General features: G+C 38.2%; 1 protein-coding gene across 7 annotated transcripts in view; it reads left to right on the top strand.

Moving 5' to 3' along the window:
- Positions 1-26,334, top strand: part of LRRC7 (leucine rich repeat containing 7) — a 595,712-nt gene that overhangs the window by 76,702 nt on the left and 492,676 nt on the right. The window lies entirely within an intron of this gene.

Here is a 26,334-nt window from a genome sequence, read left to right as displayed (position 1 = left end):
ATTGAACTATTGATATATATGGTATGTAAATTGTATGCTAATAAAACTGTTGAAAAGAATTACAAAGAGAAAACACAGACCCAGTTGTCATGGATGTTGGGAGATTTAAAAGAGAAGACATGTAATATTCAATGTCTGTTCCATCAATGTTTGTTCACAAATAATCAGCTATTATGAAATCTAATCAAATAATATGGTTGTTCCTCTTTCTACGTTGGCTTTTCATTTCCTCTTGAGAGTAGCGCTGCCCTGAAGGTTTTCTTAGACTATCCTCTCGATGGTAGCAGATCGTCAGTTGTGTCTCCCTCAGAGAGGAGGCATGAGGAGGAGTTAGTAACAGGCTGTGATGGGTCGAATCGACTTGGTGGCAGTGAGTTGAGTTTAGTGAGTTTGGGTGGTAAAATGTAGGAGAATCAGACATCTTTCTAAGAAGACTTTAGCATGAAGAAATTGGCAAAGATACAGGCACTGGATGTGTGCCCTTGGAGCCAGTTGATGCCTTTCCCCTGTCTTGTTCCATATTCCAGAAGCAGGACTTGTTAGGTTTATGTGACTAGAAAACCACCCAACGGACAGCACTGAAAAGAGAAGAGAGTAAGAAGCAGGAGAAAGCTAGACCATTTCTCAGTTCTCTGCATCAGAAGGGTGCTCTAGCAGCCTGCACATGTTCTCCATGGTTTTGTTTCCTGCTCGGTTAATCTACTGTGGTTACATCATTTGACTTTGACATCCGGCATGCTGCCTCTCTCTGTCTCTGCAAACTAATGCTGATAGGAACTTCCTGCTGTTGTAAGTCTTCTGTTTGGCTGGTGGCTTAGTGAGTTACATATTGGGCTGCTAACTGCAAGGTCAGTAGTTTGAACCCACCAGCGATTCTAGGGGAGAAATACAGAGCTTTCTATTCCAGGAAAGATTAACCATCTCAGAACCTCAAAGGGACAGTTCTCCTCTATTCTATAGTTTAACCAGGAGTCAGAATCAACTTAATGGTGATGAATTTTTGGTTGTTTGTTTGTTTTCTAAAAACTGTTTTACTGACATATAATTCAACTCAATCATTCAATCACATCCAAAAGAGCTGTACAGTCAACACCACAATTAGTTTTGGAAAGCTTTCTTCATTCTTGCACTCATTGTTAGACCTCCATCTCCCCGCCAGTCTACACTGTTGTACCCGCAAGGAACCATTAATCCAGTTACTGTCTCTATAGGTTTGGCTTTATTTAACTAATTTCTTTTCATTAAGCTCTCTTTGTTATAAATATTTAAAGTGGCTTTTATTTTTGTAATAATACACTGACTCATACACCAGATTAAAAAAAAATAGAAGTGTTCTAAATACAAAGACTGTGCTTGAAAGACAAAATGTGAGAGACTGTGCATGGGGTGTTGTTTGTAGGGATTTTAGAAGGCTAACAGATTTTGAGGAACTAGACTAACAGACTTAGGGATTTAATAATGATTTTAAATTGCAGTTTTTCAAGATTTTTCAGTTATCTGTGTTTTCCTAATTGCAATGCAAGCCAACTAGTATTTTTGGATTTGGTGTCTCAAATTTTGCACACTTAAAATTCTGGCTCCATAACTTATTGGTTATGTAATGCTGTATCAGTAACTTAACTTCTGTGTACCTCAATTTATTCCCCCACGAAAGGTAAATGATGATGGTAACTACTTCAAATCCCAAGTGCTTCAAAAGATGTCCTCAAAAAATGGAATCCCTTCTGCTACAGTCACCAGGGAAGAGTAGCTGTCTCACGGTGACCAGAACATTAGCAAATTGAGGCACAGTCCCCATCACGAGCGCCTCAACATGCACACCAGATTCATGAGGGACATGATCGGAGAGGTAGGTCATTTGCATCCAAGGAGCAAATGACCCACTATGGAGCGATTCAAGGTCTCCACAGACAATCAGGTGCTCAGGTTCAACAAGAAGAAGGTGGGAACAGCTATGAAAGGCAAGAATACAGAGAGGAGCTCAGCAGTGGGCTGGCCTCTACCAGGACACTGACTACTGAGGACTGAGCACCCCCACCCCCGTACACACACACACACACACACACCCAGTAACAATAAAATATTTCCAGGGGGTAAAAAAAACCCAGTAACATGTTAATTGTTGTTGTTGTTGTTATTTCCTCCAAATTGCAGAAGGAAAGATGTCTTTTCTTTGTGAAATAGGGAGCAATGCATCAGGCTTTCCCGAGCAAGGTTTGAAGCCATCTGAGAGTTGTGAACAGAAGAAAGCGAATGCTGGAAAGGTGGGTAGGCTTCAGATTTTGAAGGGCCCTTCACTCAGAAGCAACTTGATGGCAGTGAGCTTTGGGTTTTTAAAAAAAAAAATATTATTATACTGCATCTAAAATTTAATGGAGAATCAATTTTCAGATGTTCTTAAGCAATGATGAGAGATGGTCCTATCCATTTCTTTGGAATTATTTTTTTGGAAAATATTCTGGGATCTTTTTAGATCAGGAAGAGATGAGGGTTGAAGATGAAACTATGGAAAAATGTCTAAAGTTTCATTAATTTTCCCGCACAGACATCAACACAAAGGCCATTAATCTCTATGATATCTGTGTGTTCATTGAAAACAAGGTCTTCCATGCAGTTAGAGTTCCACATAAACGTTTGTGGAAACTCCTAAGCTAAGAGATCTCATGCAGTTAACTGTTTAAACCTACACCTTGTTGAGGGCGACCTTTTACTTGGATCCACAAACAACGTCTGTGAAAGCGGCAGATCAATCCAATGGCATATTGCATTAGGCAAATCTATTTTCAAAGACCTCGTTACAGTGCTAAGAAGCTGATTGTACAACTCTTCTTAAAATTATAGAACTTAGAACTATTGAGCTGTATGATTTGTGAATAAAACTTTTTTTTTTTTTTTAGTGTGAAGAAGCAAATATTTAACTTTGCAGACTGGGGTGGGGCTCACTCAAGCCATAGTATTTTCAGCCACCTAGGAGGACTGAAAACTAACCGATGCAATTGTTTTATGGTAATAAAGAATATTTGAGGTAGGCACCCAAGGAGATGGAGCGACACAGCGACTGGGTCAGTGGGCTCTAACATAAAAACAATTGTCAAGATGGCTCAGCACCAGGTGGTGCTTCATTCTGCTTTATGCGTTAGCACCACTCCACAGCATCTAACAACTGCAACAATGCACTATTTGTTTCTTTGGACACTGTGGTCTGCCAAAAGAACGAACAGACCTTTGATGGAAGACACAGAACCAGAACGCTCTTGAGAGTGAGGATGGTGAAATTCCATCTCATGTATTTTGGACTTGTCATCAGGAAGAGCCACAGCCATGCCCTGAGGAAGGACATCATGGTTGGTAAAGGTCCAATGGAAGAGGGAGACTGAACAATGTGGATTGCCAAAATGACTACCACCATTGGCTCAAACAGCATGGCATGGGTGGAGGCTGCAGGACTGGGAAATTTCATTCTGTTGTAAATTAGATCGTTAGGAATCTGCACCAACTCCATAGAACCTAACTAGCAAATAGCACTGGAATTAATCAAGGGCTTCATGAAGATCATCCTTCATTTAAAGAATGGATGGATTTTAAAAAGAGATTCACTCACAAGATAAACTTTGAACTTCAATGACAATCATATATTCATAAAAATGACCACTCATAACACATATCAAAATATTTTATAAATAGAGGGTAGGCAAGCAGGCAATAAGAAATGGCAAGATGCAGTAAGAAATTCCATCAATATTTTTCGAATCAAATATTAATTTAATGTCCATGTTACTTTCTTTTAATGAAATTAAAGTTCCAGAACAACAAGGTCATTATTTACGTCATTTGCCCCCAAAGAAATGTTTTCCATGGCATCTTCCTATTAATTCTGTTCCTCCTCATAGAAAGGAAGTCTATTTATTTTAAAGCTCCTTTGGAATGCTCTCTAAAATTTTTCTCATACTAATCCAAGAGCTTTTCTATTTGTTACAAAGATATTCATTTATACATGTGTATATATGGCGTCTATACATACAGGAAATCTATACATGCATGTATCTGTGAAACATATATTAAGCTGAGTTTGATACATAGTTGATTTTTCCAAACATAGTTTTTGAGTAAAATGCAAGGCACTATATTTTTCTTTTAAACTTCTTGTATTGCGGATTGAGTGAATATTTTAAGGCAAATTAATTTTTTATGCAAGAATATGTACACTTTTTATTTGGTGATGCTAGTTTCAATCCCCTCAATACAACAACACTCTGTCCACTTTCTCCTTGCGTCCCCCTTTGCATTTGCCATTCTTTCCTTTCCCTCTCTGCCTTCCGAGCTTTGTTTCTGGACACATCTCTTGTGGTTGATTGTCCTCAGGGTACTTCCTTCGCTGTGTAACTGATCACTTTACAGGTTTTGTCTGTTGTTTGGCCTGAAGGTGAGCCCCTAGCAGTGGGATGAGGGTGGGCCTTCTGGGTTGGTATAAGTGATCCAGGTGTAGAAGATGATTAAAGGACCATAGTTTTGAGGCTCCTTTCAGTCTCTGTCAGATCAAATTATCTGGCCTTTTTAGGAATTTGAATTTGGATAAACCTTTTTTCTTGCATTCTACCAAGGATCTTTCATTGTGATTTGAGCAGAGCAGTCAGTTGTGGTAGCTGGACACCATCTAATTCTTTTTGTAGACAAATATGAGTTGTGATTCAAGTGATACCTTAATATTTTGGATTAAGTGTTTCCTTGTCTTTGATTTTCTTCATTCTTCATTTCTCCAGATGGGAAATATCAATAGTTGCATTGTAGATGACAACTTGCAAGCTTTTAAGATCCTAATCACTACTCACCAAAGTAAGATACAAAATGTTGGCTTTGTGGACTAATTTACGCCAATTGCTGGAAACATCTCCCAAGGGTATGGCCTGAGCCTGAGATCCCAGTGACTCGTTCACTTAGGGCATCTGCTTAGGGCAGAGACATTTTCATAGCTTTGCACCCTTTACGCAAGAGGGAGTACGCCCCAAAGCAGATTTTTATTCAAAGCTATGTATTCAAATTTTTTTGCAAAGCAACCTTATCAACTTTAGAGTATTCTCCATTATACTTACTACATAGGTCAAATCTGTGATACTATTCTTGGAAGCATTTGTCAAAATCATCTATTTGGATGGCTGACAGCACCTTCTTGGATTTTGTCTTCACCTGTTCTATGTCATCAAATTGCTCTCCTTTCATACGCCTCTGCATTCGCAGAAACAAAAAGAAGTCGCACAGAGTGAGGTCAGGTGAGTAAGATGCATGGGGTAAGAGAGGTATGATGTTTTTTGCCAAAAACTTGCACACTGAGATGGCTGCATGAGCAGGTACGCTGTCGTGGTGGCAAAACCAGAGCCCCACTGCCACAAATCAGGTCCTTTTTGTCCCACACAATTATGCAATCTTTCAGAACCTCTAAATAGAAAGCTTGATTAACAGTCTGACCTGGTGGAACAAACTCCAAAAGCACTATCTCCCCTCACATCCAAAAAACAAATAAGCTTCGTCTTGATTTTTTATTTCCCTTGACAAGCTTTTTTGGAGCGAGGTGACAATGACATCTTCCACTGGCTTGACTGGATCATAAAATTAGCACCAAGTCTCATCACCAACCAGTACTGAGGCTGGGTAAAAATTCTGGGCCGCTTCAAAGCTGTTCATTCAAAGCACTGCGTGTTTCTTCTCCTTTGCTCATTTTCCTGGTCAATCAGAACCCGAAGCACAAATTTCACAGAAACCCTTCTCTTCCCAAATCTTCTATTAAAGTTGGCTGAACTGAACTGCAAGATAGTCCAGATAACTCTTCCATGGTCACTCGTCAGCCTTCAAGCACAAGTGCAGGGATTTTGTCAACATTTTGGTCTGTTCGGGAAGTTGACGGACATCCAGAATGAGATTTGTCATCAATCAACATTTTACCTTTTTTGAAATGAGAAAACCACTCTTACACTTGAGTTTTTCCCACAGCACTGTCCTTGTAAGCTGTGTTCAACATCACAACAGTTTTGGGGTACAGGAATCAGTTTTGTGTTCTGAGCAGGACACAGAATTTCACAGCTGCATGCTGTTCTCTTAAATGGGCCATCACAAAAAAACGAGGGTTAAAATTCAGTGACCAGAGAGAGCATTCCCAGGAGACTCCACTGGTGCCCTGACTCAGAGCTAGTTGCTCTGATGCTCGCCCCTAGTGGGAAAAACACATACTACGAAAGCTCTGTTTTGCCTTCCTCTTACATACACAGACAGCATTCAATTGTGTGGGCCATAATAAACTATGGAGAAGAATCGGTATTTCAGAACACTTCATTTTGCTTATGAAGAACTTGTACATGAATCAAAAGGTAGTTGTGTAAAGAAAATACCATATGATATAAAATCAGGAAAAGTGTGCAACCAGGTTGTATGCTCTCACCATATTATTAATATGTATATTGAGTAAATAATCAGAGAATCTGGATTATATGAAGAAAAATGGAGTATTAGGATTGGAGAAAAATGAATTAACAATCTTTGATATGCAAATGACACAACCTCCCTTGCTAAAAGTGAGGAGGACTTGAAGTGCTTGCTGATGAAGATCAAGGATTGCAGCCTTCATTATGAATTACTTCTCTATGGAAAGTAACCAAAATACACCCAAATGGACCAGTAGGCAAAATCATGGTCAACACAAAACCATTGGAATTTTTCAGGCTTTCATCTTGTTTGGATCCACAATCAATGTTCTTGGAAGCAGCAGTCAAGAGATCAAATGTTACATTTCATTGGGTACATTTGGTGCACAAGAATTCTTTAAATTTTTGAAAAGCAAGAATGTTACTTTTAGGACTAAGGTGCACCTGACCTATGCCCTGGCCTTTTTAATCTTCTTACATGCATGTGGAAATGACATTGAATAAGGAAGACCGAAGGACTGATGTGGGTGAAAAGATATTTTTAAAGTACCATGAACTGCCACAAGATGGAAGAATCTGTCTTGGAAGAAGTACTGCTAAAATCCTCCTTAGAAGAAAGGATAGCGATCCTTCATGACGTACTTAGGGTATGTTATCAGGAGAGGCCAATCTCTGGGAAAGAACATGATATTTGGTAGAGGGACAGGAGGAAAGAGGAAGACCCTCAGTGTTCCATATTGACAAGTTTGCATCAATGGGTCAAACCTAATGACCATTGTTAGCATGGTCAACATTTTCTTCTGTTGTACATTGGGATACTATGAGTCAGAATGACTTGGCAGCAGCTAACAACAGACATTTACTGAATACTCCCAATTGGCTGACACTGTCACCACATTTGGAGGCACGTTGCAAGCACTGTCAATAGCTTCTCTAAGATGATGGGTATATTTTAGCACATTTTCATTCAATTATAGCTGCCATTTCTGGGAGTTCTACCTGTTCATAAAAGTTACATAGATGTCACTTCCAGAAGTTTGAACGGATGCCCCTAGCTAAGTCGCCCTCTGTCAGCATGGCTAGCGTCTAGACCCATGGAACCAAGTGATAAATATGTCAATTCTTTCTTCTTAGGCGACCAGACAGAAGTGTCACCTGAATATAACCATGTTTTAACATACTTTACACACATAAATGACGGGGACTTTTAAAATATTTTACTCAATATGTATTTTTAAAAGCATATCGACTTAACAAAATACAAATATTTCCTCTATTTCCCTTGACTTTCCTCCTGTCCCACTATCATGCTCAGCCCCCACCAGGGTTTCAGCAATTCCTCTTTGTTACATTACCCTTGATCATGCCCTACCAGGCCTCCCACGCCCTCCTCATCACTAATTTGGATCACTTGTTGTTCCTTTGTCCCTAGTTTTGTTAATACCACTTCCTTTCCCCACACCTTCCCCTCTCCCATGTTCCCCCAGAACTGTTGGTCTAGTTGTTTTCTTGGGGGGGAGTGTAGAGGGAGGGGAAAAAATGAGGACCTGATTCCAGGGGCTTAAGTAGAGAGCAAAAGTTTTGAGAATGATAAGGGCAATAAATGTACAAATGTGCTTTACACAACTAATATATGTATGGTTTGTGGTAAGAGTTGTATGAGCCCCTAATAAAACAATCAAAAAATATTTAACAAATTCTTTTATTTTCAGACAGGTTTAACCTAGTTTACATAGAAGCCTGTGGTACTGATTTTAAATATATATATATAACATTTGAAACAAAAGTAATTTTTACTGTCTTTTGTAGCTGAGTCCCAAAGTATACATCCTTTCTAGCATAGCGTACTTTGGAAATTTAAAAGCATATGCTATTTTAAAGATCATTTTCCTACCTCATGAGAGCTAACAGAATTATTTTAAAAGATACTAACAGATACATTAATTGGATAATTTATTTAAAAGTCAAGAGCACTCTGGAAAAGGCTTAGATATGATACTAAGAGTCTTATATATAGCTTAACAACAACTGTTTTACAATTTAAGCTTCTAATAGATGTTTGCTTTCAAAATAGGAATTGTGATAGCAAGTTGTGAGAACCGTTTCAAGTTGCCAGAGTTATCACACCGATTATGTGCCAAATAGACCTTAAAATACCTTCATGTCAGTGCTCTTATGTAGCTATGCTAGATGAGGTACAAAGTCACCATTCTTAATACAAATTATACAGTGATTTGATTTTAAATGTCACATATGAATCATTGCCTGATTTACTAATTTTGTATATTATAGGATCATTTATTAAAGGTTATAGCTGCTATTAGGCTACAAGTGAAGCTATGCATATCATCTTTCTGCAAATAAGTAAGAGAAATCGTGAGCATGGTGACTCGCCTGCCATTTATTTGCCATCAGTAAATGATCAACTGTTTTTATAACATAAATGGGCTGCATTTTTTAGAAGTGGAATTAATAGAAATATACATTTTGATTATAAATTTTGGGAATTATTCTTACCAGATCTGCTGAGAAGTATTTCAACTAGAATGGCTTCCTCTTGTGTTCTTTGTTGTTCTTCATCATGAATGAGGTTATTTCCTATTATAGTGCAATTTTCTATATCTCCCAGATATTTGGGCTCATATAGCCAGTCAGTAAATGAATCCATGGAATAAGATAGGCTCCCTGAGAAAACTCAGAGCTTGCTTAGATTTATGTGATAAATTGCTTCTCCACTGTTCAGTGGGTCCTCCAGAGCAGCAAAGCCGGTGATGGTCTGTATATAGAGGAAGAAATGTGTATCAAGAAAGAGATTCACACAATTGGACAAAGAGATAAGTTCAGTGTGGGGCAAGTCTGTGGGGCAGATTTTAGCTGCAGTTAGAGGTTATGAAGCAGGAAGATGAAACCAAAAGGCCACACACTTGTAGATGGCGCGTCACATGGATCCAAAGTCTGCAGTCTGTTAATGGCTCGCTGTGATGGCTCCTGATATCAGTAGACAATATAACACGAGGTCGATTTACCAGGTGCAAAGCACAGTGGGAGGTTTTCACGAGTCCCTTTGAAAGAAGCAGGCCATACCTCGGAAGACTTTCTTCCAATAGCATGAGGGCTGTGACCTGACCAAGGGAGGGTGGGTGTGTCCTCCTCTCCCACCTCTACTGGTCGCTCACAGAGCTGATTACGTGATTCTGTCAGTCACGTGCCATCAAGTCCGTTCTGACTCAGAGCAATCCTCTAATGATCATACTTCTTTCAAGACAGGCAGATTTGTCCGCATGCTATGTCAGATCACATCATGAGGAGTTACTGCTAAAGTACTGAGAATTCTGGCTTAGCCAAGTGGACAAAAAACCCTATCACATCCATATTTAACGGAGTTAAATAAAAGAGACCTCAGACCATGTATGTATGTTTACTCCTAAGTATTTTGCATGTTCTAGATTATATCAGTCATTAGTAAATCCATCTTTGTGCGTTGTCCAGTCAATTTCAACTCATAAATGCCCGAGAGGACAAAGCAGGACTGTCCTAGTCTCTAAGCTACAAACTTTACAGGGACAGACCAGCAGACAATATCACCCGTGGAGAGTTCACTCCTGGTGGGTTCCAATTCTCAACCTTTCTATTAGCAGCCAAGCACGTAGCTATTGCACTAGTATGGCTTCTCATGAGGACTATGTTGTTGTTCTTCTGTGCCACCTAGTCAATTCTGACTCATTATTACAAACCAGAAAACTACATCCACAGATCTCAAGTCAATCCCTACTCACAGGGAGCCTGCAGGACAGAGGGAAACCACTCTCTTTAAGACTGTAAATCTTCAAGCAAGCAGACAGCCACTTCTGTCTCCTGTGGAGCAACTGGTGGGTTTGAACCACTTACATGTAGTTTGCAACACCTGATAGGGTAACTTTGAAGAATTAATGACCAATTATATCCCTGTGATCCGACCTTCCCAATAAATTTGTTTAATTATGGAAGTCAAATCATTTAGCCACTCATGCAGGTTTCTTGAACTTTATTGGAAATACCCCTTCCTAATTTTTCTATGTATTTTAAAAAAAAATTTGTTAACAAATTGTAGTCAGCATTATTTAGTATTTTCTTTGCATTCAAATATTTTTACTATTAAAACTTTAATTTTATATTGTTGTTCTTGTTGAAGTCTGTGAATTGATTCCAACCCATGGTGGTCCTGTTTGCATGATAGAACTGCTCCATTGGGTTTTCTGACCTGGACATGGTTTTGGAGATCACAATTCTATCCACTAAAGTAACATCTATACCAATGATATCAAGATAGATCCCTCTCAGTAGAAAAGATAGCCATGATTCTAACAAGAAAGTTGCCTCTACTCTGCCCCAACTAAAGCTATTTGTTAATCCCTTACTGAAAAGTATTGCTATTGATATAGGGTGAAATTTTTGATGGATCATTAAAATAATATGTTGCCATCCCAAAGTTAATATGAAATTTTAAAATGCTGAAGCAATCAATTAAAAAAGAAAAATTCACAGTAAGAGAAGATTTGAATTTTTTTAAAAGCTTAGCCTACACCCACACTATAGTGAGCCGTCTGTCTCCCACCTAAATCTGAATGGACAGAGACAGGCTCAGAAAACAGTGTTTCATCCTGACAGCAATCAGATCACAGGATCTCAGCTAATAACGTTGTTCATTGTGAACACCAAAGTCTAGAAGCGATATTCTATAGAGATGCCACATTTCTTCCTTCTCTTTCAATTATTTTATGTTAGACGTTAAGTAAAATGTATAAGCAAGTATCGCTATGAAATAATATGTCATCACATTTTCCATAATACATGATGGTTCCCTGGTCAAGATCTTGCTCCTTATTTTAACAAATGTAGAAGGCAAGTTATTTAAGTATCAGTTCCGTAAAAAAAGTAAATCTAGTGGTGAGAGTAATTTTATATGAAATCGCTGAATGGATATATAATGTCCAATTAGTGCATCTATTTACTTAGATTTAGAATTTATTTATGCTTATTTTCAACTTTTGTAGAAGAAAATGCCATTCTAGGTGAAAGAATTAGAAATAGCATGTTACCTGCCATTCAATGCTAGCAAACATACCTTTTATTCAATATTAGTAAAAACAGCTGCTGATTAGAAACTCCTAAAGAAGATAATGTGCAAAAAGGTTGAGAAAATTTGTATGTGAAATACATGATATTCAATAAACATTTTATTTGTTGTCATTTCCATCATGTGGTTTTTTTTCTTCAGGAATGCAGCTGGATTTACAATGCTTTTGTTTAGCACTTTTGCCTCCCTCTCAAAATTTCAGATTTAGGTAATGAGTATTCATGATGTATATTAGCTGTTGGCATTTGTTGCTTGTCAGTATTCACTGGCACATATTATCATGCTTATCATGATAATGCTGCCAGAAAGAGAACACTCAACATTCATTCAAAGACAAACCTCCCAAATGGACAGCACACATGAATACACATTCAAGATACCCTATCCATATTTATAGTTGTACACTTATTCATTCACATGGAGCCAGCATTTTGGGAGCGCCTTCTCCGAGCCAGGAATAGTGCTTAGCAGCACTTCCTCTTGCCATTTTGCATTATTTTCTTAAGCAAGGTATTGCTAACTTCCATCTTATCAAGTTGGTCAAGGATGCCATTTCATTTCTTTTAGAAATTGGGACATTTTAACTAGGATGATGATAACCTTACCATGGATCCTCTCTCCCATTTTATAAGCAAAAGAACATTTTAAAACCCCAAAGATCACTGGGTGGAAACCTCAATACATGGCTTACTTTTCTCATTCTGCTATTGAGAACTTGGTCATCAGCAGCGCCAAACTTGAGAACTGCTCATCTCAAAGGGAAAGAGTCAGTAAGTACCAGGAGAACTAATTAAAGGTCTGTGCATAGAATAGTGTACCCTTTCTCATGTCAACATGCCAATGACTCTCAATTAAAATTTCAAATGAGATTGTTTTTGTGTAGCTTTTAAAAGAATGACATTTAGCTTTCAATATACACTAATGGACAGATAGGGATGAGTAACCTCGAAAAATCCTTGGCAAGTCACCCCCTGTGGTTTCAGTTTCCTAACAAGGCTTCTCAGGTTATCTAGAATTTGTACTGTACAAGAATTTCTCTCAATATAAAAAATATAGTTTCAAATGATTTGTCTTATTAAATCAAACGTTTACATCATAGTAATGCTTTCTTAAATATTCATAAATGTTTATGCTGCTCTCGATAGTGGAGATAAACAATCTTGGAAAGTACCAAGAAAGTACTACCATAATTCTACATTACATTCTAGCTATGTTTTTAACAAAAATAAAGGAAGAGAATGGGAAGGAAGGGGAGACAAGAGAAGAAAAAGGAAAAGAAGGAAAAACTATTATAAATTTTCAATTAGTAAAATGATGATTGGTTATGATATAAAAATGTACAATCAGAACATAGCCCACAAGATGTAAACTCTTGTTATGAGTCAGCGTGTGTGTGCGCAGCTAGTTACTGACCTAAGTTAATACTGCCCTAGTATTCACCAGCATTTCTGTGTTACTAGTAATGATTAATATTCTTTCAATATTATTGCTGCATAATTAATTTAAATATTACATTGTATTTTGTTATTTTTGAGCAGACAGGGAAATATACACCAGTTCAACAGTTGCTATAAGCACCATTTAGTGACATTGACCACATTCTTTGAGTTGGTCAACCATATGCACCTTGCTTTTCCGAGTGGCTCTTCCTCTATCATCAAATCAAACCATGGTTCCTAAGATTCTTATCTAAACTTTCAGGTTGGTGTTGTCACTTTTATCTCATGTATGTAGTTCATAAAAGAGAATAATACATAATGCAGACATATTTTATTAGTACAGTATTGCCAACTAGAGGGTACAGTAAAGTCAATTATGGCAGCTGTACTTAGGTTAAAATGATCTCCCTTTTGACTCCTTTTCAGGTTGCTTCAGTTTTTAACATTTTCTGCTTCCTCTTTGGTTGAAGTTTTTATTTGTTTTATCTAGCCAGGTTTTTAATTTGCTTTGTTTGCTTTGTATGATTGATTTTCTTTGTATGGAACTCACAATAAGCAAAACTATAGAGATAGTAATAGGATAGGGCCATGGCAGGAGAGGGTGGGATGAAATGGGGAGCTTAAAATAATGAGTAAGAGAAAAAAGTGCTCTAAAATCAATTGTGGTGATGATTGCACACTTTATAAAATATTATAGAATTGTATGGTAAATGAAATATATGCCAGTATAACTATTTTTTAAGATATCCTCCTTATATTTTGAACTCACTTTATTGCTCAATATGAAAAGTGAAAAATTGTGCCTCTGATGGGCCCTTGCAAACCTTTAACACTCCAGACTCTAGGAAATAAGCTAGGGGGTCAAGCAGAAGCACTAAACATGTTATTAAGTCAACTCAGCAGGATTTCCAGTGAAACCATGACCCTCAATCCCAAATCAAGAACCCACATCCATGAGCTTTCTGGATGGTCACGAGAAACCTCAGTAGCTACTTTTCTGTTGTTGTCATTTATAAAAATATATATATTTCACATAAAGTTTGCCTATTCAATTTTCATAAGTGCATAGCGTATTGATAGCAATTACAATGAGAAGCTCTGCAAGCGACCGTTAGTCAGTGAGGTATTTCCATCACCATCACGTATGCCTATCTTTTCCTCTTTCCCACCCCTAATGGCCACCAATAGATGTTTTTTCTATGTGTTTGCCTTTCCTTGTTTTTGTTTTTTATAAAAGTATTGCCATACAATATTTGACCTCTTGTGATTGATCTATTTTACTCATCGTAATATTTGTAAGTAAGATGACTTTTCATCTTTATAAAAGCTCGTTTTAAGGCAATTAGTATCTTATCATTGACTTTTTATTATATGGTTTATGTAGCTAATCTGCAGGGTTTGGTTTTGTTTCTTAGAGGTCACTTGTTTTTAAAATTTGGAAGTCCAACTCTGTCCTATAGGGTAACTATGCATCAGAATCAACTCAAAAACACACAATAACAAGAACAAAGAACTAATTCAGAGTAAGATATGCACTCATATATGGAATTAAATATTACCAGGTTTTTATTGCATTATGGAGAGGAAGGACCAAGGATACCCTTTAGCTGTCTTGCCTGTTCGAGAGAGTGATGAAGCTTCATCTTAAATGCTTTGGACTTGCTAGCGAGAGAGAGCAGTGCAGATAGTAGGACATCACACTTGGTAAAACTGAAAGTCAATGAGGGGGAGGCAGAGCCCCAAAGAAGGGTTGATGCAGGCTTACGATAGTGGGGTCTGACACAGCGATGATCCGGAAAGTAGCCCCAAAGCGGCCGCGTTTCATTCTCATGTTACAAAGGGCCCCGTGAACCAGAATGGATGGAGCAACACCTAACAGCAACAGAATTGTGGGATGCCCAGCTGAATAATTTAGGCAGCTGGAGGATTCATTCATTCTAGAAGAAGAACTTAACATTTTCCCCAGGAGCTAATTTTCCTGGACGGCACAGCGTCTGCGTGTTTCATTCTGTTGCACGCAGGTGGCTATGCGCTGAAGGTGACTCGCTGGGACCCAACAATAATAACACCTATTTTCCTGAGTAAACGAGACCTTGGGTTCCTTCCCAACGACAAGTTCCATCATTTATCACTTTCTCATCTCAATATATGTATTTCATACTTTACACTCTGAAAAGGATAAATAGGATGCTGCTTTTTTTTTCAGGTTTCACAAATTCATTAGAAGGATACTGGTTTTTGAGGCTTCTTTTTTCTTACCATTCTGAGTCGTAAACATCAGAGCACTCACGTGATCTAACCCTAACTCCTTTTTCTTTTTTTACGAATACACGTTTACTGAATATTTTGTGTGCCAGTGATGCCAAATCAGTAAAATACCTTGCATTTTTACATATTTTATCTTTAAATAAGTGTACTGGCTCAGTACACTCAGTACACATAAGACCTTTTTCAAAAATTCTCACTATTCTTTAATTGATATATATCTGCTATGTTATGTAAAATGAACATATTTTGCTAGTCTTAATGTACTCCTTTTTTATTATGTTTATGTATTATTATATAAATGTTATTTCTTACTATATTTCCCGTTTTGTCTATTTCAACACATGGTAAAATGTACTAGAAGCATTAAAGGTTGTAATGCTTTGGAAATTGACAGGTCTCCCTTCTGAAAATCGTTCTGACAGATTTGAACCATCAAATTCTCAGCTAGTAATCTCGTGCTCACTGATTGCAATTTGTAAGGACTTACATGCTATACCTACGTGTTTATAATTCTTATGCATAATTAATCTTTAAGGAATTGCTTTCCTTAATATATTCACTCAGTTTTTATAGTCTTAAGAAATTTATTTTCTAATCACTCTGAAATAACAAACATAATTGGTCTTGTGATTTAAACAATGACCATATATCAAAATCTTACCTATAGGGGTTTGTCAGTTGTTTTGTATGAACCTGAACTAAGGGACCTTTTCCACTTAAAAAGAACTTTGTATTTAAAGAAAACCTATCCTGCCCATTTTTCTAATAAAATAATATTTTCACAAAGATAACAGACTTAATTAATGCAGTATTACTTTGTGAAGGTGGAGGGGAAACTAATATCCTTTAAATGTAGAAGAGAAGAAAATTAGTTGAACGCTCGAGTCACGTGGGCAGCTCGATCGCTTCCCCCACTGCGACCGCTGTTCGCCTTGGTTTCTTGGATTCCTTTCATGGAGCACGTGCTTACTGCGACCTCCATGCAGTAAAGCAAACATTGTTCACCTGCCGTCCTGATTTGCCATTTTGAAAATCTAGCCTTTCAAAAAGCTCATAAGGACACCCATCTATTTTGAATTCTATTTAATGGAGTAAAGATGAGGACAATGGACCCTTGTGTTTGCCAGTTCCCTAATTGTGGCGTGGCAATGGAAGAGTTAGTTTCTTGTTTCTGTAATTTTTGAGGCGCCTTTAATTTTCCTAGCCTTACAATATTGCATTCTCATTCCTTCTCATTTGACATCGCCTTATTAAACATTTCTGTTCTGTTGAATACCTCATTCTCTTTCTAGTGGTTTAATTAATAAGGTGCGGTTCTCTTTCCAATAGTCTTGTTTAATTTCAGTTTGTCCTCAACTGTCAACCCAACACATTCCCTCGGTATGACCAGCTCTTGATTTGCAGCTGTGATTTGCAGTTCAGATGAGATCTTTATAACCACTTTTCAATGGCTGTTGTATGCTTACTATACTTTCAGCATAGTCCTTGCCAGAAGTTTGTTTCAGTATAATTCATATTCAATATTTCCTAGGGAAAAAACAAAACTAATCCAAAAAAACCAGCAGTGGCCCTGGCTGAGGGGGAAATAAAAGCTGCAGGCAAAGTGCATGTCCCCACCAAGAGACATCCTGTCCTTTAAGCTACAGTTAATACTGTCACCATTTTGGTTGAAAACAAGAAGACCCTGCTGGTGGTGACCCCCTACTGCCTCATCAAGGGGAAGGTCAGGCAGGGACTGCACACACACCGGAAAACCTGTACCATCGCCTTCCTTCAGGTGAGCAAGGAAATGAAGGAGCTTGCATGAACCGGTGGAAGTGATTTGGACCAAATATAACAGCATGCACAATAAGATGCCTCAGCCCTGGAGAAGCAGTGAACTAGATCCCAAATCTGTGGTTCTCATTGCCAGGAAAGAAAATGTAAAGGACAAAGAATTTACCACCAAACTGGACTGATGTACACCACTAATGTTAGATGAGACCACTATTATAAAGGGAAAGCCAAACAAGACAAAGAGCTTCATGCCGAAGGGAACAGACTTGGGAGGTCACCACAGTGGGGATGGCAAAGGAGGAAAGATGCAACAATAAGCGAGAGGGTCAGCAGGTATTAACTTGCATGGAGTTGAAGACAGTAATTCACAAGAAGGAGGGAAAAAATCCAGGAGCAGGGGGAGGGTAAACTAACTGAGGGGTTCAGTTAATACTTTAGATTCTTGAATTCAAAAGTGATCATCATAAGCGTAAACCCCCCACAGAATTCGTAATAAATTGCTTAAATAAAAATAAATGTATCATTCAAAATGAAAGAAAACATCAGCTCAGTGATAAAACAATGTGTTCTACTGCTTTTTCAACTTGATGCCCCATTTCTTTAATCTGAAGCCATGTAATGACTTTTGGAGATCTGAGAGATTAGGGATATTAGAGGATAGATAGTCACAGAATATCATCTACTTATTATCTTTCCCTGGTTAGGATTAGGCTAGTAATAATTATTTCCAACAATAATATAGCCATCTTATCCTCCTTTTGTCTATCTGCATGCCTAAAGCAATACTTTGATATGTGTGGTCAATTTTTATTAATTAATTCTCCATGAATTATTTCTGTGGAATTGTTAGACCTATAGAAACAAGTAAAAGTGACAATATGTCAATACATATTTGGAATTTAAAGTGTATTGAATATAGGTAACAGATTTGATGAGAACTCTAATATGTAAGATATGACCAGAAAGAAAGAGGTGCACAGGATTTTCTGCTCATGGTGGCCCAAGAAGATAAAGGGTTAAAGAACCAGAGGTGGCGCCTTACTTTGACCCGCCTATGTTACGCTGCATATGTCAACTGCTTGCTCAGCCTTCCACGTGCCTTGTCTTCCAAAGAGGTGGTATTATAACCTATTTCCAGCATGAAAATGAAACAAAATAAATAATTGATTGAGGTAGTATTTTGATCACTCTAGCATACAATATAAAACCCCTCAAGTCATTTAGAATGTATATGCACAAAAGAACAAATATTGAAATGGAGAATAATATCATCTGGAAAGCCAATGGTCACTATACCAAATGTTACAAAGTGCAATAAGGAATATGGATGATTGAAAAGGCAAGCACTAAGCATAATTTGAATTTGGTGCAGAATGTTTCCAAATTGTTGGGAAATGTTGACAGAATTTTGCTTCAAAAATGTGTCTTTAAGGATGCATACAGTGTGACATGGAAAAGAAAAGTTTTCCAAATGTTCCTTCCAGGAAGAGTAGCATTCATCTTCCAATCAGTAAGTCAACTGCAAAATGTTTATAGAGTATTTGCCAGAGACTCTGCGCTGTTCTAAAGGATACCACGGAAACTGGAGTGGTGACAGGCAGAAAGGAAAAATGACTTTTGTTACATCTTATACATTTTAATCACTGCGCTGTGGCAACTGAAAAGGCACCGCTGCTCATTAAGAGTAACACAGTGAATGTTTTGGTTGATAGTCAATCTTGCATAGCTTTGTACTTTGACAAAAATAACCCTTCCTGTTCTTTCAATGTAAAATTTAACAGTAGCAAATGCTACCACATTTTAGTATGATATCTTGCTAAGCTTCCAATACTCATAAAACCAAACATTCCATTGCTGTCCAGTGATTTCAATTCATATGGACCCTGTACTGACCTACAGATAGGGTAGAACTGCCTGATAAACTGGCCCGGCTGCAATCTTTATGAAAGCAGATTGCCATTCCTCACTTAATTGTTATGCTAAATGTAAGGTGTCATTTTATTAGTAGGGGTGTAATGTATTGCCATAAATTCTGATTTAAAATCAAGTTTTAAAAGATTAAAAGAAATGCAACTTTTAATGCTTTTATTTGTTCAAGATTGTTTAATAATAGATAGTTAATTATTAAAACTTACTTGCAGGTTTTCCTTTCCAAGAAACTAATAAGACAAGAATCTTTACTCTGTAATTTATTTTATATCCACTTAACTGAAAAGTCCTTAGGGAGTCTACAGAGCACAAGCAAACGGGCTTTCAAATGTTCAACTCATTGTCTGGGCATTGACTCTCATTTATAAGTTTACTCAGCATTACACATCCCACTTCCATGATACTCACAATGAAAATAGTAGTAAGTTCAATAACAAAGGATAATTTTACAGTTGATTTTAATATTTTATTTTTTATGATACCATAATCAAATCATTATCTTTCTCAACATCTGCCTTCTTCACTGGGGCCATAGGGAATTATATGGTTTAGCTGAGAAAATTCCAACAGGATTTCATTCATGCTATGATCTTATTCCACCCTCACCATCCCATCCCTTAGACAATGGAGGTGGATGGCTATCTCTAGCATTCTCTTTGAATACAAAGCGATGGCCTAGTGGGATAATTTTAGGAAATACCACTGAATGAATCAAGGAAGCACATGTTGGGGTGAGAGGACAGCGGCAATATTTGTCATGCCAATAATTTGACTACCTGGGTTATAAAACATGCTTCCAGAATTATATATTTTTACTCATGGCGGGTTCAGAAGATGTAGGGAAAAATTACACACACAAAGAGACACAAACACAGTAAGATAATTAACGACAGTGAGTAACTGCGGAGTTTTTCAAATATAGTGAAGAATAAGACTTTTATTGTCCTTATCCTCATGGAGCTTACAGTACAAGAGAAAAGCAGTTCATAACCAGAACGTTAAGATAACTAACACATAACTGAAATGGTGATAAGTGCTATGATAGAAAACTCCAGGGTAGAGGGCAGACCATATTTGGGGGCATAATTAGATTAGTGGAGAAAAATAATCGAAGTTGTAAATGATTGCGTTCTACTTGAATCAGCAATCAATATCTATGGAGACAAACAAGAACACATCAAAAAAAAAATCCAATAACACTTTACTTCGGATAAATCTCACACAAAGTTCTCTTTTTACATATTTATGTGAAAGCTGGATAACGGAAACCGCAAACAAGAGCTGATGTATTTGAACTGTAGGGTTAGTCAATGCTATTGAATACCAGGTGTTGGCTTTGGATGATTCTATGTCAACTGTACTCTCATGGCTACGTGTGGCATCAAAGATGTCAATCAAGTGGCACCTCGATGACACCTCCTTGGGGATGTGGCCTTTTGTGTTAGAGTGAGGGATTCTGGGACCTGCTCTGTCTTTGTCCATTGCCTCCCTGCCTGCTGGAACTCTGCCTACCTTGATGGGCTCCATATGGGCCACTCAACCCTGAGACCTGCAGGCATCCTGCCTGGTTTCCACCAACCTTGGGTTCACAGGCCTGAACCCACCCGCTAATGATCTTTCTGCTACCAGATTCACCATTCTATGTCACTGGCATGTAGCCATGTGAGCCTGAAGAGAGACTTATGGACCAGCACCGGACTTATGTATTTGAGTTGGACTGGAATGAGATCCTTCTTGATACATAATTACTTTTTAATATTAAGCTCTTTCTTATACATAGACGAGTGTCACTGGATTTGTTTCTCTAGATAACCCGGCTTAACAAACCAGGGGTTTCAAAAAGTTTGTGTAATTAAACCAATTCAATGAAAAATAATGGAATTTTTCCATGGAGTTTTAAAGACCCTTATATATATGGAGTTGCAGATAATGAACAAATCACTCTTAGGAAAACATGCAACCAGAATGTTCCTTAGAAGAGAGCATAGGGTGACTTCGGCTCACTTATTTTGGATGAGTCACCCGGCAGTAACAACCTTTGGAAGAGGACATCATGTTGAAAAAGGAGTAGGGCAGCAAACACAAGGGAAATGTTCAAGGAGATGCCCTGGGGGTTACCAACAATCTGAGGCTCTCCAGGACCAGGCACCATTTCTGTTACAAAGTTACAGGAGCCAAAGCAACCACAACTAGATGAAGGACTCAAAGAAAATTATTTCAATAAATTATATTATGATTTTATATTAGTATATTGTATTGTACTATAATTATAACCAGAAGGATGCTAAGGAGTGTTTATGGTAGGGTAGGAGAAAGGCCATGGAAGGCAATGTGTAAAAGTCTCAAATTAGGAAGGAGTTTCAAGGGCATATTCAAAGAACTTACATGTGCTAGGAGAAGAGTGTCACACTTGAAAATCATAGTGATATGAAAACGTATGTTTCTGCAAAGAGCCGTAAGTGGTTCCTTTGCAGCAGTACGACAGTGAGGAGTTCGGTTGCCCATTTGTCCCCAAAAGATCCCATAAAGAACACTCTGTGAACACTTCATTTCCCTGTCATATTTACATAAGTTTAGGGACCCTCAGTGGAACCTTATGTTTTTCCCTTGGTGTGTTGAATAAAACATTTGTACTAGCTTCTATTCAGTTGTACTCTTCAATTCAGCAGCCACTAGGCACATCTTCTTAAATTTGAGTTTAAATTTAAATAATTTAAAAGTAAGTAAAATGTTTAACAATCACATATCCGGTCCCACAATCACACTCACCATATTTCAAGAGGACTGCATGCATCAGCACATATATAGACCATCTCAGTCAGTGCAGAAAGTTATACTGCAGTCAGTCTACATAGCCATTAATTGCACGGGCTCTGGGGGTCACACAAATCTGGATTTAAATTCTGCACTTTTTCCCACCTACTCTATGTGAAATTAAGCAATTACTTACCATCTCTGAATCTCAAGTTAACTATAAGATAAATACAAATGGCACAGAAATGTATTTACGAAGCCTAATATAGTACCTGATACATTTAAATTTTTTCACAGAGACTTATACCTAATACTTTCATTCTATTAATCCAACTCCCTGTCCTCTGGGCAGTCAGTGATACTCTGCTTGCCTTCTTCTAGCCAAGGTAAACTGACTATAACCATGCTTTTTACTCATCTCACTTCCTTTATTTACTAGTCCTCTGCCACCCCACCGTGCCAGTTGACAGTCCCAGAGCAATCCAACCTTGTGATCTAGTCTAGCTGAGTCTTCCACGCCACCTTAGAGGAAATTATTTCACTACCGATATTTGTATTTTTAGAAAGAGACAAACGCCAGCTTCTTCTGGTTGCTGTCCCGGCAATTTGGCCTCCTTTTAATGGCACCTTCTTTGTTCCTCTTCATTTGTGAGGGTCCCTGCACCACCTGCAGTCTCTTACCCAGGCCTCTGTACTCCACCTCTATAACAGCAGATTGCTTTGCCTCTTGAATTTAATAAATTGTTTACCGGCATTCTCAAATACCAGCTATCTACATAAAAGCATATTATAAATGTGACCTCACAAGGGGGAAGGGCACTTAAACTTTACAAGAGGGCAAGAGAACCAAGCCAAGGGCAATTCCTATGAATCAGAGGTCAGACATACCTTCACCCAGTGATGGGATTCAAATAATTTAACAATGGGTTTGCTGCCATGATTAATACTTTTAGTACAAAAATGAAATATTGAAAGGTAGTTTATTATTTCATGCAATTAATACTTAAATAAGAACAATAAAAGAGGTATAAAAACTAGGTTGTGCTATAAAAGAGTTAAAAATATTAAACAATGCCATACCAAAACCAAACCAATCAAACTGTCATTTAAGATATTTCCATATTGTTCCTTGATTGGCCTCCTCACTTGCAATAGTTTTCAGTATTATATGAACACCATTGTCTGTGTGATTTATCCTTAATCAGCTTTTTACTGGAGGAGTAGGATCCCATTCCTTTAAAGCAGTGGTTCTCAACCTGTGGGTCGTGACTCCTTTGGGGGTCGAATGACCCTTTCACAGGGGCCGCCCGATTCAAAACAGTAGCAAAATGGCAGTTATAAAGTAGCAACAAAAATAATTTTATGGTTGGAGGTCACCACAACATGAGGAATTGCATTAAAGAGTCGCAGCATTAGGAAGGTTTAGAACCACTGCTCTAAAGGTAGGCCAATTAGACTATAGTCACTGTGTTAGATATATTAGAAACGTATGGCTTCTCTTCTTCAAACATACTATGTTCATTATTGAGAAATCCCTTTCCTCTTCTGGTGAATGTACAGCAGTTGTTTAATGATATTTTTACTCCATTGAGCACTTCCAGAAATTGCATCGTTCACTCAGTATCTTGCGAGAATTTGGGGTGTGACACAAAGCTGAAACAAACAAACGGCATGCCCCCCTCAGTGGGCACTTTTTCTCTTTTCATTGCATATTTGTGTACTGAGGCAACAAACACAAGGTGACAAGAATAAAGTTTGTCATCAAACGGATAAGGAGGCTTATGAAGTGAATCAATTAATATTGCAAGCTTACTTACGTCTAGTTGTTTATCCCTATGGATGGGATCAGCATGACTGTGGGCTCTTAGAATACGCTGTTGCACAGAGGAGAGTTGAATGAGTAAGGAATGTACTTACTGTGATTCCTTAGAGAGATCCCTGACTCGGGCACCATTTTAACAATCAGTTTGCTGAACTCAACCATTCAAGCGTCACTTCTGTGGAACCTGTGCGAGGCAGCTGAATCCCGCCGCAGCTGAACGTTCCTTGGCAATTCTGAGCCCAGCATCCCTCCTACAGCACTCTCTACTTCTCCGCTGGCTTCCGTAATTCATTGCAATGGTCTGATAGTACTCACAGACAGATATAACTATGGGATTAATTAGGGAAGTCAGCTCTTTGCAATTCAGGATCCGAAGTGCTCAAGTTTCAATCCTTTGGTCAGGACAACCTCTCCTCAGCCATGGCCATAGGCATGCCTCTGTGGTCCAGTCACACAACCCCTTGTTCTCTGCTCTCCTTGGACAATGCCACCAGCCTCTTGGAGCACTGTTGATAAATACCCCAAGGACACTTCACTCCTCAGCTTGCAGGCGCTCAGCGTTAGCTCCAGTCGGTTGGCAAACCTAGCTCCTCTAATTCACTCCCTGGAGGCACATGACTGTGAAATCAAGTTTCCTGCCCCAACGCAATCCGTTTTTGTTTTGCTCTCAGGGCTGTGACACCACTGCTCTCATACTCTTGGTCTTGCTGCCTCTGCTGCCCTGATGGTCCTCTGGTATCGCAGTGCTTTTGCTCCTGGATCAAAGAGTTTAAGCAAACAGGGATCCCAGGCCACCAGGGTGTGCTCTTCCGGCTCTTTTTCTGGGTGGTAGTGAGATCATCTGTTCTTACTTCCGAGGTGGCTCAGTTGACACCCAGCAGGATGGCAAAACTGAACAATCTCCATGTTGGATTTCCAAGTTTTTACCATCACAAATGAGCTTGTGAATGATGACTTACAACTGAATCACAGAATCCTAACAGTATTTTCCTCCCAAGTTCTCTAACCTGGACTCATCAGGAAAATAGGAAATATACAGTAACCAATCTTCGTAACCTCAGCCAGTGCCTGGGTTGAAGTGACAAAGCCTATGGCTAGAAGAGCCTTCTCAAGGGAATCACTACACTGTGTCTCCTGCATTAGAAGCATCGGTTCTGTGAACCTGGGCTCTGTGTTTGTTCACAGCTCTTCAGGAGCTGTTGAGACTTAGTGGAGTTTGACAGCTGTGACCAAGGGAGGTGCAGACACTTTTTGCTCATAATCTTCAATCATTGTTTCATGTCATCAGATATTCATCTGAATGTTTGTATTTCTTCCCAGTAGTTGAACATGCAGGCTGTACTGTTCAGAACTTTTCAGTAAGTTGTCAGAACCTCTATCTTGCGTGTGCTCATATTATTCTGTCCATGCTGGACCTGTTAACACCCTCCCACTGGTGGCTTTCCAGACAGGAGAGAAGTAGCAGTATAACTCCACTGCTGTATCCTGGCTGTATGCCAAGGCTTTATTCCTGGGCATTATGTCTGGCCATTTAATTCAAGCTGTAAATCATAGATGATACTGATGGAAGGGTTCAAACAGCCAGGAGTGGAATCTTGAAAAGATGGAAGTCTCACAGTTATAGAATAGTTTAGATAGGAGGATTATTCTGTAAAACTTTTGCATGATTAAAAGTGTATTTCCCAGTGAATTAAATATTTAGCATTATAAATGGGGGAAAGGAAAAATGTAATGCTGTTGTTACATGAATATTTTTATTTCTTGCTGTATCATTAATATATAGTGAAATTCTTGGGGCCCATTTATCATTTTGATGTGTTTCCAAATTTTAAAATGCCATTGATAAAAGCAAACACATTAGCCACAAGAGTTACATCATCAACAATCAATATACAAAATTTTATATCTATATACCATTCATTTCCATCTATTCAATTCTGATTCATAGCAACCCTACACAGGGTTTCTGAAACTGTTGATCTTTATGGGAAGAGATAGCCTCGTTCTTCTCTGGAGGAGAGGCTGATGAGTTTGAACTCTCAATCATTGGGACTAACCCAATGCTGACTTCCAGCATCACCAACTAAAGACTATTTGGTTCTCTCTCTCTCTCCTCTCTCTGTCGCTGTGTGTGTGTGTGTGTGTGTGTGTGTGTGTGTGTGTGTGTGCTTGTGTGTGTGTGTGTGAAAGAGAGAGAGAGAGAGAGAGAGAGAGAGACAACTTTCAACTTTCCCAAAATTATGTAGAGAGAGAAAGCGGACTTTGGGCCAAGATAGTGTGATTCCAAAATGCAGGGTTACCACAAAAAGCATCTTATATTTCTAAAATTACTTAATCTCCTTTATGTCTCCATATTAATATTCCAAGAAAGCAATATTGGGGTAAAGTAAGTGGTAGACGAGAACGTTGATGCCAGCAGAAGCAAGTTAATTGTAACTTCTCCAGAGCCCTCAAGATACTTTGAACATATCTTAGAGTTTTTCCATCATAACTTCAATCATAGTTAAATATGAATCAACTAGACCATTTTTATTTTTACATATTGGATATATAACAGGAAGAATAATAGCCCATTCAGGAAGATATCAGCAGTGATTTCTAGGCAGAATAAGTTGTCATTCCTCATCAGAGTGTAATCATGTTGAGTAAAATTGCATTGTAATTACATTGTAATTTTTCTTTTCTAATTACATTGTAATTTTTTAGGAGGCATTTACAGCAAAAACATGTTATATTTTACTATCTGAGCATATTGTAGATTTTTTTTCAACTTACAACAGCAATATTGTAAACTGAAGCAATATATATATATATATA

This window comes from Echinops telfairi, unplaced genomic scaffold (assembly GCF_000313985.2).
Source record: "Echinops telfairi isolate 266 unplaced genomic scaffold, ASM31398v2 ScPeMD7_443;HRSCAF=831, whole genome shotgun sequence".
In the NCBI taxonomy this organism is placed as follows: Eukaryota; Metazoa; Chordata; class Mammalia; order Afrosoricida; family Tenrecidae; genus Echinops; species Echinops telfairi.
The sequence above is the reverse complement of the archived record's forward strand: the minus strand, read 5'-3'. Positions and strand labels throughout refer to the sequence as shown.